Source organism: Corvus kubaryi, unplaced genomic scaffold, assembly GCF_017639235.1.
Source record: "Corvus kubaryi isolate FWS band 111438036 unplaced genomic scaffold, C.kubaryi_AGA036_p1.0 37387, whole genome shotgun sequence".
NCBI classification, from domain to species: Eukaryota; Metazoa; Chordata; class Aves; order Passeriformes; family Corvidae; genus Corvus; species Corvus kubaryi.
The window spans coordinates 10,470,397-10,483,164 of NW_024581129.1; the positions used below are offsets into that span (position 1 = coordinate 10,470,397).

Here is a 12,768-nt window from a genome sequence, read left to right on the forward strand (position 1 = left end):
CCTGGATGGAGAAAATTCTGGCTCAGGAGTCCATGACGCTTCTGTAAAAGCCCTTTTAACATTTAACAAATAATTAATGTTTAAGTAAATTTTGAGTGAGGATGACCTTGAAAATAACAAGAGCTCTCTTCTCATTTTTAGTTAAGTTTGCTGCCTTCTCAGAAAGTCCCCTGAACACCCAGACTCCTCATTTACACAGAGAAGACATTGCTGTTCACGCAGAGGCACAATGAATGCTGTGAGGGTAAGAAAACATCATTGCCAGGCACCCACAGGGAGAGTTGACTCAAGACGCCCACACACCAGAAAGCAAATGAAGGGTTCCCATGTTTATACTGATGGTGCATCTGAGGGGAACACAGGGAAAAGCTGTGCTAAGGCCAGGCTCAGCTGGCTCGCCGCCGTGGGGCAGTGCTGCTACAATAAACACCCCAGCAAGCCCCTGCAGCGTGGGCTTGTGCAGAGCTCAAAGGGGATTAGCTTTCCTTAAAACGTTAATGTCGAACCATACAGACAAACCATGAGTGGCACTTTCTCCTTCACCACTGACATTTCGATCCATGAGACTGTTAGCACCATCCCATCAAACACTCTTAATCAGAACGTGTGTGTTTTGGATGCTCCAGCTGTTCCCAGAGTTCCTTCCAAACCTCTTTGTGTCTCCTGGTGAACCAGGTTTGGTCCTACCACAGCAGTGCAAAATGCAGCTGACAGCATCATCATATAGATCAGGTTCTTAGAATTTACCCAAGCTGTAGAAAAGAAATAGTATAAGTAGTGCTGCCTGCTGCGTGCCATTTGGGCAGAACACATACCAGCATCAAGCATACAAAAATCTGATTTTGTCTGAGTGGAAAACGTAACATTCAGAATGGAAGATTAGAAGAAAAAACATGGCAAAGCAGGGTGTATTTTGAAACATCTCCCAAGTGTTAAAAACTGTTTGAGGGTTGTTTTTTCCCCAGATCTAGACTCTAACACAAAACACAAAGTTTTTCTGCCCCAAGAGAGCAGTGTGGCTGGATGAGAGAGCTATGCCCTTTTCAACAGAATATCACAGGTGGGAATGCACTGATTTTTCATCAAACACTAATGGCACACGTCTTTACTACCCAATGAGTATAAGAAGGAAATAAACATTATTAAAGGGTTTCAGTCTACACTGCAAACATTACTGGCCTTGAAAGTGTTTTGGATGTTTGTACATGGAGCTTTGTTCATATAAACACGCAGCAGAACTGTGTAGTCAGTACCTGTATATAAACACACATATAGAAAGCTTTGCAACGTCTGGGTCTACTCTTCCCAGCTCTCATCAATTCGTGTTGATTAGAAGGCAAAGGGTATTTCTGACCCAACAGCAAGAAAATGTTTCTTTTACTGAACCGAGCACATAAACTTTTGGTGAGAAACAAGTTTCACTGGTAACAGAACCACTTGTAATTTTTGAATTCTGGTGTTCTTTCATGAAACTTCAGCTAAAACTTCATCTTTTATGCTGAACTACCACAGAAGATGCTGAAATTACAGTAACTCCTGTTTGGTAAGATCACAACTGCTTTTGAGATGCACAGCTGAACAAAATGAAAGCTGCCTTCCTTTACCACCCAAGATGCTGCTGCATTTTGAAGAGGTGATAGCCAAATGCATACAGATGATAAGAACAAACTGTTCAAGGAATGATTCTCAGAAATGACTAATATTCGATAATAACAGCCATGAAATGAAAGCAGCGTTAAGTTTTATTAAATGATTTTCCACTGCCTCCACACTGAAGCATTAGCCTGTGCAGCAGAGAGCTCAACTAAATTAACAATTGAGAAAGAAGTGTCAGGAGCTATTACAAAATGTATTCCCAGTAATGAAATTCAAAGTCCATGGGAGCAGTTGTTTTATAGATGTGGAAGGGGGTAGAGGAAGGCAATCCTTGTCAGTAGCCCATGAGAAGTGGAACTATCAAACCCCTCCACTTCACCCTCCTCTGCAGAGTCCCTTGGGCACATACATACTTACTGTGCTGGGAATGAGCACAGGACAAACTGGGGGCTGAAAGGCCAAGAGGATCTAGGCTATGTCCCACTGCCATCAAACCAGAATGCTTCCAGTCCTCATTCCCACAGAGGTGCATGCTCCTATTGCTTATTCTGCAGGTATTGCCTCAGCAGGGGCAGACCTTGAAGTTGAAAACAGCTTCCCCAGCACACTGAACAGAAGAAAAAATTGTAGCCTAAGGTCATGTATTTCACAGCCAAATGGACTTATTGCAGATGTGAAGGGACCCCTGGTGTCCCTGTGGTACAGGGATGTTGCCACAGTCATCTCCAACAACAGAGTGTGCCACCAGCACATGTTGTGCACCTTGGTTCTCAGCTCAGCTCAGCTCACTGAGACCCCAGACTCCAGTTCCCCTTTCCAAACAAGAAGGGAAGTGTTCCCAAAGCACTTCCTCTACGTAAAACACCTTATGGTTTGGCCTGCCCAGATGCCATCCCTCATAGAAAAATTCTTGGCCAGCCTCCCCCTGGATCACTGCAAGTGTCCAAGGCCAGGTTGGATGGGGCTTGGAGCACCCTGGGATAGTGGAAGGTGTCCCTGCCTATGGCAGAGGCTGGAACAAGATGAGTTTTAAGGTCCCTTCCACCCCAAACCATTCCATGATCCTCTGTCCCTACTGGATATGGCCCTGTAGTGGGATGAGTGTATCAGCCATGGGTAACCCAGCAGAGTTACAAGGACTGAAGTACTGCAAACAGGTGAGAGTTCTCCCAGTTCAGACAAATAAATAAAAGAAATTAACATAGTGCAAACAGTGTGATCCAACTCACTCTTGCTCCTTCTTGTTGGGCCACTGCTGGTACCTCCTGACATGCGTAGCTCCCACTGTTTAGTCACCTCAGAGCTAATTATACATCCACTCCTAAGTTTCTTCAATCCATTATTTTTATAAGTAACTGAAAGAGTTCAGTCTAGAAAGATATTCAAAGAAAGACACCTTGTTCATGAGCTATAATTATCAGCCTAGAGAGGAGATACCTGAGACCAGAAGATTTCAGGGGGAAAAAAAAGAAAATTAGTATCAAGATGTCATGCTTGAAAAATGGTCAGCCACATTCACACTGAAAATCAAATCTAACCTTCATGCAACTAAATACTGGGTAGATCACTCATGGGTATTGTGGATTTATCAGCAATTGAGCATCTAAATCAGAAAGCACAATGTTCAACCACAGGTCCTCAGACTCCATGTAGGAAGCACTGGATGGAACTTGTGGTCTGTTAACGAGAAGGTCAGACAAACTCCTGATCTTAGTATCTTTAAACTGTTAACACCATCCCCTGCCCAATGCTGCCATCCTTACTGGAGCCTCAGCAACTGGCCACATGAAAAAACCAATCCTTGCATGATAAAAATGAATTTATTACCCAAAAAGATCAATTACGAAGGCTGGTAGGTCAGAGACACTACAAAAGATACACAACTTCAAATACAGGCACACTTTACTAAAATATGAAATGTCAATTACTTTTTTTAGCTGTTCAGCTTGGTCATTCATACCTGCTCTAGGATCACTTTATGCCACAGCAAATAAAGGAAAGATGAGAAGCGAGCTCCAGTCACTGTGGCTGTAGGAAATGACAGGCTTTGCATCACCAGCTTTCTTGCCCTTCCTACTCTCTGCCTCCAGGGATTTGAACTCTCAAGTCTCACTCTGATTAAACTCCATGTGTAAACTCCATCAGAAGTATCAGTTTACTTATATTTTCTTGGTGAAAGAAGGGGGACACAAACCAAGATGTGTGTATATATAACAGCAAAAGTGCAATTCATGTGAGGCTTCTACTGTGGCAGACCTGATGAGACAGAAAACTCACAGATCTGATCGTATCAGCCCAACACCTACGGCTGGAGACACAGCCCCAGGTGACTCCCTGGGCTCCCCAAAGAAAGGATAGGTCATTCTGCATGCTTGCATGCTTGCCTCATCTGAGCTTTCATCTGAGCCTTGACTCTGCTCCATAGAGTTAAGGGGCAAATTGTCTCTGCAGCGCTGCCCACAGAGCCTGCACAGTCACTGGTGACAGAGAGAAGGCATTAACCAGCCTTGGTCCCAATAAAGAACTCAGCAGCTGCCCAAGTGTGTTTCTATAACAGGCCTAGGGATGCCTCCATGGCGTTAAGAACATTTGTAAACCTTCTTCATAACTATTAATTACTTGGAAATACAAAAACCTAAGCAGCTTACAGACCCAATCTGCCTTGGCCTATTTACACAACACGTTGTTTTGCTGCCAGTTACTGTGCCTGAGCTGTCACAGCAGATTTCCTTCCCCATCCAAGTATGGACATGCAGTGACGGGCATGTTTGTGCTGGAGCATTACTTATGCAGGCCAGAAGGTTTCCGTGTCCCCTCCACTTCTTCAAGGGCATCTTCCAGCTATAACTGTCTGTGCTATAAATACTCCAACCTGGGCTCACTTTCCAGCCCAGGCACACTGGCTGTCAGGGTACAGTAAGAACACACAAAGCTATGGAGTGCACTCGGACTAGAACAGACCCACCAGCTGGCAGAATAGCCATGGACCACTTGAAAAATTGTTTACTACTACTAAAACTTCACCTCTCATTCCCTCCAACTCCAAAGCAGCACAGCTTTTTTTTCAAAATTTTATAGCTGGTACCACCCTGTTCCAAACACCATAACCACCTGACCTGACCTGATAACAGATAAGTGTACAGTCCTGCTGGATGATAACACTGGACTAGATCCCTCCTGATACTCACTACCTCCTTTTAGCTCCATGCCCAAAACAGAAACAAGAAATTCAAGCTATGAAAAGATTCAAGATCAAAGTCTATTAATGAGGATCTACAATGTTAGTTATGCTCAGCAGTAAGAAATCGACAGCTTGGAGATTAGCTGTGGTCTTAGATTAAACCTGGTCCTGGTTTAATTCTTGAGAGACACAAGAGATAAACTGTGAAAGAAGTGACATAGACAAAATGGCTTGGCTTTAGGTGGAGGACCCTCCAAGATTTAGATTAACTCCACAAAAATAATGAGACTCTGGATTTTTCTTTTCTCTGGCAGCTTTTCAGTCTGTTTTTCTTGCCCTCTGGTTGTGTCACTATTTTCAGTAGTTCCTTGGAGGGGTACAGAGGTCTCTAACTAAGGTACATTAGGCTTTTCAAGCACATAGGTGAGCCAAAACATTCCCAGAGTTATGTACTCTGATTTGCCTTTCCTGTCATTTCCCAAGCAGTTACTTTCCTTCTTTGAGCACACACAAGGACTGCAGTGCCTAAATTTAATGTTTAAGGCAGAGGCACGAAATTCTTCCTATCCCCCTCCATGCCTGGAAACAGTGTAGGTTAAGTATGGATCAGGATCTCTCAGCACAATTGCATTCTTATTTCCACCAAGCCCATTTTTCCTTTCACAGGAAAGATGCATTGACAAAATTATAACCAAATTATGAGAATCAACAAGGAGGTATTTCCTCCCTTTGCCTTGGTGCCCTTACCCTTTCCAGGAGATTAACACACATGCCCCATAGACTGCATGGTCACTTCACTCACACACTCACTTCAGCAGCCACCAGATTGCCCCCAGCACTGGCTTCAGGTCTGCTGTCTCTTCATTTTATGACTCTCCCTCTTTTCTTGGCTCCTTTGTGCCTTATGAAAACAATATGCAAATTCCTTCAAATCTGTGTCCCAGTTCTATCTAAATTCATCAGCAGGCTTTATTCTGTTAGTCTGTTTTTCCCTCTTGGAGAATGGCCTCATCATACCCCTCATTCATGAAACAGATCTCATCTCCAGTCCCAGAATGCCTTTACAAACAGCAACACATCCTGTCTCCTGCAGAGCTCAAACACCAGGAGCTTTCTCAAGGAGGTTTTAGAGCGGAGCTGCCCAACTCACCCCACTCCTCCTGTGTTCTTGAGCCCTCACACTGCTCTGAACTGTGGCTGTGCACATGCTGAGCCAGTTATGTGTGAGGGTGGTGTTTGGTGGCATGTCTGTAAACTGATTTCCACGTAGCTTTTATAGGCAGAAAACATCACCACCGACAAAGGGGGAAATGAAAGGCTGACACAGTTAAAGCAGTTCCCAAAGTGGTCTGGAGAACCTGTGGGTTACATAAATGTATTGACCTGATCATTTGGCACCTAGGCAGCCATGGACTCAAACTTCTCTGAAAACCAGTAAGAGCAGATGTTGATCTTCATGAGAACCTTGAAGAGATTACCTACAACCAATGTAAAACTTGTGAACTGAAGAAGTGATGGAATATTTTGAAACATCTGGACTTTTTGTGCTTCTACAGAGGGGAACCCTGCCATCTTGTAACTCTTCTATCCTGTGGCTAGAAGAGTGCAGCTGACACTACATCTACTCTCAACAGGTAAATGTTTGCAGCACCTTTTTGCTGGCTTCCACAAGAAGAGATGGCAATCTGAACCTGTCTACATCCTTCAGCTGGTCCTACCAACTACATCTTTCCACACTGCACCTGCAAGAAAAGTTCCCCAAAAGGTAAACTCAGCACATCTGAGAGTTTAAAAGACCCTCACATCTAAACGCTACTGGAGGTTGGTACAACCTGTGGCTGGGAGATGTTCCATTAATTCAAATATCTGAACTCCTCTCCCAGCTTCACTGCAGACCCTCATAACCTTGAATAAGCCATTTTGCTTTTCTTTTTCTGCTCTCCTGGTTTGTTTTTCAGGTGAGAGATTCCCTGGGAATGGCTGTGTCTCATAGAGTGTGCTGAGACAGCAGAGCCCTAAGATACAGGATTGCAGACTTGACTGGGCAGTAGACCTGATTAACAAAGGAAATAGCTGCAAAGAAATGTTAGGTCCTATCAGGACTTACCTATCAATCAAAATTTTATTACACATGCTTTTTGCATAATAATTATCTTTTTCACTTGAAACTAGACATAAGAAAAAATGTCCTGAAGCTCCAGAGATTTGGATTGATTTGTCATTAACACCCACAGGGACATATTGCAAGGTCTGGTTCCTGTGCTGCCTATCATCTTCTGGCTACTGCACATTTACAGCAGATGGGCTGGACTCCCTTGAGACTCACAGCTACCCATCAGGACCTGATATAGCTGTGGAAATTGTTCTTGATCCTCTAGTATACCTCTGCCTCTTGTTTTCTAATGTCTTCTGAGAGAACATCATCCCTGCGTGACCCCTTTCTGCACTGATCTGACAATGCAGAGTGGCAGTCCATGTCCCACCTCCTGTTTGCAAAGACTTGGCTGCAAGGTCAATGTTCTGTCTGGCAATTTGTTCCCATCAAGGCTTTTTTGTTTACTGCCTAGGAAAAGTGTCTGTGGCAAACCCATGGTATTTCACTAAAATCCAGGGAGCATTAGCCAGAAAAGGGCACAGTCGTTAAACAAAATTATTGGAAGTATGTTCATCTCTCCCAAATGCACTGTAATATTTTCTTACTGTGAGTTATACTTTACAACAGTAGCTCATGGAACAGGTTCATGCTTACATATTTTAAGGAATATCCTCTTCTAGTTCACTGCAGGTGACTTCTAAAGCCCTAAGAGAGAAAGAATTAGATTTCAAGGACACTTTCTGACAGTACCCTGAGTGATCTAAGAGGCCTGCTGTGGATTACTATCCTGACACCAGAAAACGCTGGTTCATGGCATCGTGCTCTCTATGAAGACAAATTAGTTGCAGCCTGACCAGAAACAAGCAAAACTCTGCAGTTCAATAGAAGAATCAATGCATAGGAACAACCAATATATAAGAATGAAACTCTTGTTCAAACAAGATCATTCATTTCACAGACAGGGCAAAGTGCTTGTGCTCTAAAGGACTTTCCATTGTATACCACCTCCAGCAGCCCAGGTGACCAGCTTACAAGACTGCCCCAGCAGTGACTTTGAAAGTGATTGCTCTTTCTTCCTTTTTCTTTCTATGAGGATCCCAGTGACCTTTAGAATTTCAGCATAAAATTTAGATCTTTTTCCAAGATGTAGCCTGTAAGAGCCTTTATCTACTCATAAGGAACACTTACACAAAACTAAAATAATTAGCAAATCACTGGGACTCAATAAAACCATCAACATTAACCACAAACACACACACACACAAACTCTAGAGCTCACCTGCAGAAGCAGGTGGTGTTATCTCACTGAGGTGGTCCCTTATAGATAGCCACATATATCCCCAAAACCTGTACTACAACAAGGGGAGAGCAATAACGACTTTGGTTATGTGCTTTGGTTATTTTTATTATTGCATTATCTCTGAGGTGTGTGGAACAGAAGCAGGTACATTAAGCAATTACCTGTGTGTGGGCCAGTAGAGCAGCAGCTTTGATGAAACTCTGAATTCATGATCTGGAATCACACCTCTGCAAAAGGCTCTTTGATCATACACAAGCAAAGGAATAACCATTTCGTGTTCTTTCCTGCAGCTGGTAAATGAGGAAAACCCATGCTTACATCCTCAGAGACCTTCTTAACTAAAACCAGAAAAGCTGCAACAGCAACCTCTCTGCACGGTGTGTGTAATCTGCTTAAGCACTGCATGGGGGTTGTCTCTGATTCCAAAAAAATACTCTTGACATAACCTACAGATACTTTTAAGACCAGTGCCAATGTTCTTGAAAGGATTATAAACCATTGCTGCCTACAGCCAGGCATTTACCCCAGACACACGGGAAACCTTTTTTAACTGTCTGAAGGAGATTAGGAAAGAATTATCAGCAACTCAGCTGACACATCCAAAACTCGTGGAAACTGGAGTCAAGTGAATCCAGGACAGCAAGGAGAGCTCACAGCAGGGGTCTGAGGCACCCACTGCTGTGCTCGCAGTGCACCCACCCTCTAGCAGCTCCCCCCTTCAGTGTGACCCACCATCACAACAGTGCAGCTCCTTATCCTCACTCCTGCCTTTCCTGGACATGTTGAAGTGGCTTTTTAGTCCAGCTTAGTTCTGTCTCACCCCACCAGGATACCTCACCTGTCTGGGGCCCATCTCCCTGAGCCAGTCTCAGCCATGCCCATGGCACACACAGGTCCAACAGCTCAGCCAGCAGGCAAACACCCAGGCCTGGCTCAACACAGCCCTGGTTAGGAGACAAAAAGGTGCACAAGTGACTAGGAGATACTTCACCTCCCACTCTGGGGTCCCCACTCTCCTCCCAAATCCCCACAGAGCACATCTTCTGCCATCCAACATCAAAAGCAGTAGTTTTGTGTCCTGCTGATGGCAGGTATCCTGCAAGAGCCCTTCCCTTTCTCTCACTTCAAGCTGAAAGGCTGGATATTCCCAGCACTTTGGAGCCAGACAGAAACTATTACCTCAGTACCAATGCAATTACACCTGCATGAAATGGGAGCTGGAGAAGCTGAGAGTGAAGTGGCTCTGTTCCAGGGAACAGCTTTCAGCAGCTTTTTCACACAGGGATGTTCTGCACAGAAAATTCCCCAGTGGCCACAGAGGCTGGAAGTGCTATTTCTGCCTTCCTGCATAGAAGAGAACAATATCATAAGTCTGAACTATTAAAATAAGCAAAGCCCTAAATTGTTCAATTAACTTGAAGCAATTAAGGTGTGTGAGTTCTCTGTGAAAAAGTACTGAGGGCACAGCTTGAGCTCCTAGCGAGGATATGATGGAGTGAAGGTATGTGACCTGCTTGAGGGAAAAACAAAGCATGGAGTGACTTCCCAGAATGTACAAAAGACGTTTTCCTCAGGTTCCAGAGCTAAATATGATACATAGGATTGTTTATTTCAGTCTTTAACAACACTTCTGGATAGATGAAGTCTTAGTACCTACATTCTTGGGGAAAAAAGTTTTGCTACACTTTAGATCTCAAAAAAATTATTCTACTTAAGATTCTTAAAATTCCAGTTGAATTTCAGGCACTTGAAAAGTTGAGTAAAATTGCATTTGTGCACTTTCAGGCTAAGAACAAAAGCTCAGTTACAAAGAGAAATGCTGCACCAAAATTGACTTAATATCTTTTCCTGTAAAGCTGCTTTTAATGTAATAAACAGTAACATCATTAATGCATTTTACACCACTGAGAGCCACAGAGATAAACTGTGCTGGGATAATATGAAATACCCAGATTTCTGCAAAGGAAAGCAATAAATATCATCATTTATTCTATAGAAATATATAAGAATTCCAAATATGAGAGCAATGAATATCTGTAAATGGCTTTCTAACTCTTTTCTGCTTTTGAAGGTGAAAGATTGATAAGAGATGGTTCTTTACTTGCAGCATTCTCAAAATGTGCATTCACATTTCTCCAAAGAAGGTGGATGGGGAATGGAAAGGAAACAAGGAGATGCAGACAGGAAAGTCTTCCCACTGTTCTTTACAGCTTTCTTGAGCTGCTTGTGCCTGAGACACAAACACGAGGGCTGGCAGCTGCCCAAACACTCACCTGAGCCCAAGAACAGCCTCAGCAAGGTGTTCCAGCAAAGGAAAGCCTGAGTTTTAACTGTTTCCAAACCCAATTCCCCCTCCCACTGCCATAGCCAGCAATGATACCTCAGTCACAGAGCACTTCTTCGTTATACAGCCGGCTGCCTCCAGAAGGGAGGCACAGATCATTCACCTGCATGCTCAGACTTCCAAAAAGGGATATAAATTTCCATTTTAGCCCTAAAGAGACTTTTTTTCCTTGAACTACTGAATGCTTCAGTGGCTTCACTTGAAATCCCGGGCATTCAGCAGCATTCCTCTTCCCAGGGTCATGCAAAGTTTATCTTTCCAAATCACTCAGTGCATCTGTAATCAAACTGTATCTTGGCTGTAGTCCTTAGGTTTACATCTTACTGTCTGTCACTTCCTTCACAGGTTTATAGGAGGGCAGAGTCCCCTGTCCTTCACATCTTCTCTCACTGAAAACATATCTAGTTAAAGCCAAAAGACAACTGATGGAGCTTCTCACGCATGACTAGAAGATTTAAGATAATATCAAGAGCAGAATATTTTCCATGGTAGTTTTTTTCAGCTGCCAAGTGGTTACTCATGCAAATTAGCTGTCTCATAAGTAAAAGAACTTCAAGGGATGCACTCAGTGCCCCTCCAGATCATTGCACTAAAAGTTGTTACGATATCTCTAATTTAATTCAGTTCTTACTCTGAAAACTATTAGGTTAATCAAAATATGAGGGAGCCCACCATCTATTTTTAATTAATAAATTACAAGTTATTGTGTAATCAGTAAGATTTCATCAAGGTTAAAATGAAGTGCTCATCCCATGATCCATGAACACAATTTTCAGCTGAGGATCGTGCAACAATGCCAGAAGATGAAGAATGTAATTCCAAGCACAAATGTCACTGTTCCTGCAGCACTGTAATAAGGTGGCCTTGAGCTCACTCAAAAGCTTTAAAACAATAAGGTTGCACTGTTTCAGAAAGTTATTTGTGTTTAAAGTTCAGCACATCTTTCAGTCCCATTAAAAGGAATGTCTTTTAAACACATCCATAAATCTAAACACAGACATCAGTTGTTCCCTGACTAGATGATTTAATTAAACATTTATTTTTCTGAGCACCTAAGGGAAGCAGCAGCATGGGCAGTAGCACCCAGAGCCCCCCACAGTGCAGACCTGCTTTTTGGCCAAATCCAGGTTCAGCCCAAATCTTTGCTTAATCCTGGAAGTGCCTCCTTGTTTTGTTTACATCAGTCTCCACATCAGCCTGAAGAGAGCTGCTGCTTTCTATAAAGTGGATGACATAGCTGTAGGTTGGAGACTGATGTTTATATTACCTCCAGTGACTCACAGGAAAAATTAAACATTCTGTCTTACAATGGCTTCATCTCTTGGACTCACAATGTCAAGACATCTGCATCAACCATTCACTGCAGGTACACCTCAGGTTCAAGGATGGCTCTGTAGAAGTCTGAAGTGACTGTATTTCTTCAAAGATAACTTCTAGTTAAGGAAAAGTTTGTAATTACACTGAAAGTCTGAGAATATGATCTTCACACAGGGCAGCAGGACAAGCAGAATGGGCAGCAGGACAACCAGTTTTGCTGAATAACTGGATCTTGTTGTGACTCCATTTTAGACAATCAAAGTACTCATTCAGTATAAAACTGGAACCCTGACACCCATAATGTGCCAAAGCACTCTCACGGTGCATCCTTACAGCACTGGCTTGTTGGGCTGTACAACTCCCTGAAGCCAGAAGTGCAAGTTCTCCAGCACAGAAGAATGTGGTACTCTAAGAACCAGCCTTAAAAAAAGAAACTTGCATAGAACTCTCATTCACTACAAAAGGTGCTCACACATACTAAGTACATTTATAGGTTGTGCTGAAAAAAGGAAAAATTATTGCATTTTCAAAAAAAAAAATTAAAATTGAGTTTGAAAAATTCAAATGGCTTTGAAAAGCAAATCAGGTTCTGGGTCCTGGTACTGGAGGATATCTAAAAGTTAAAGCTAACAGATAAATAATGCAATTGATTTCAGTCATGGACTAAAATCTCTCTGATGTCTGGGGGAACTTAAAATTCACTAACTCTTTTGGAACAAACCCTGATACTCTTCCCCCAGGTTCAAAGAAATTGGAGAATTATACCAATTCTGTATTCAAATCAGACCGTGAGGATTAGGCAAAGGTAGCCATTATCTCTGCAAAGCATGTGCATAACAATGAGCATTTTAAGAGAAAATCTTCCATTTCAGTAAAATTTTATGAGAACATGAAAAACAGTAAAACCTTTATCTCAGACACCTTACGCAACATCC

At 42.8% G+C, this 12,768-nt stretch overlaps 1 long non-coding RNA gene across 1 annotated transcript; it reads right to left on the bottom strand.

The window, feature by feature from the left end:
- Positions 1-7,430: 7,430 nt before the first annotated feature.
- Positions 7,431-12,080, bottom strand: LOC121668990. Its single transcript, XR_006017586.1, has 3 exons — positions 9,352-12,080; positions 8,334-9,116; positions 7,431-7,577 (listed from the first exon to the last, which is right to left on the bottom strand). It is a non-coding gene; the product is annotated as an uncharacterized LOC121668990 (long non-coding RNA).
- Positions 12,081-12,768: the final 688 nt, after the last annotated feature.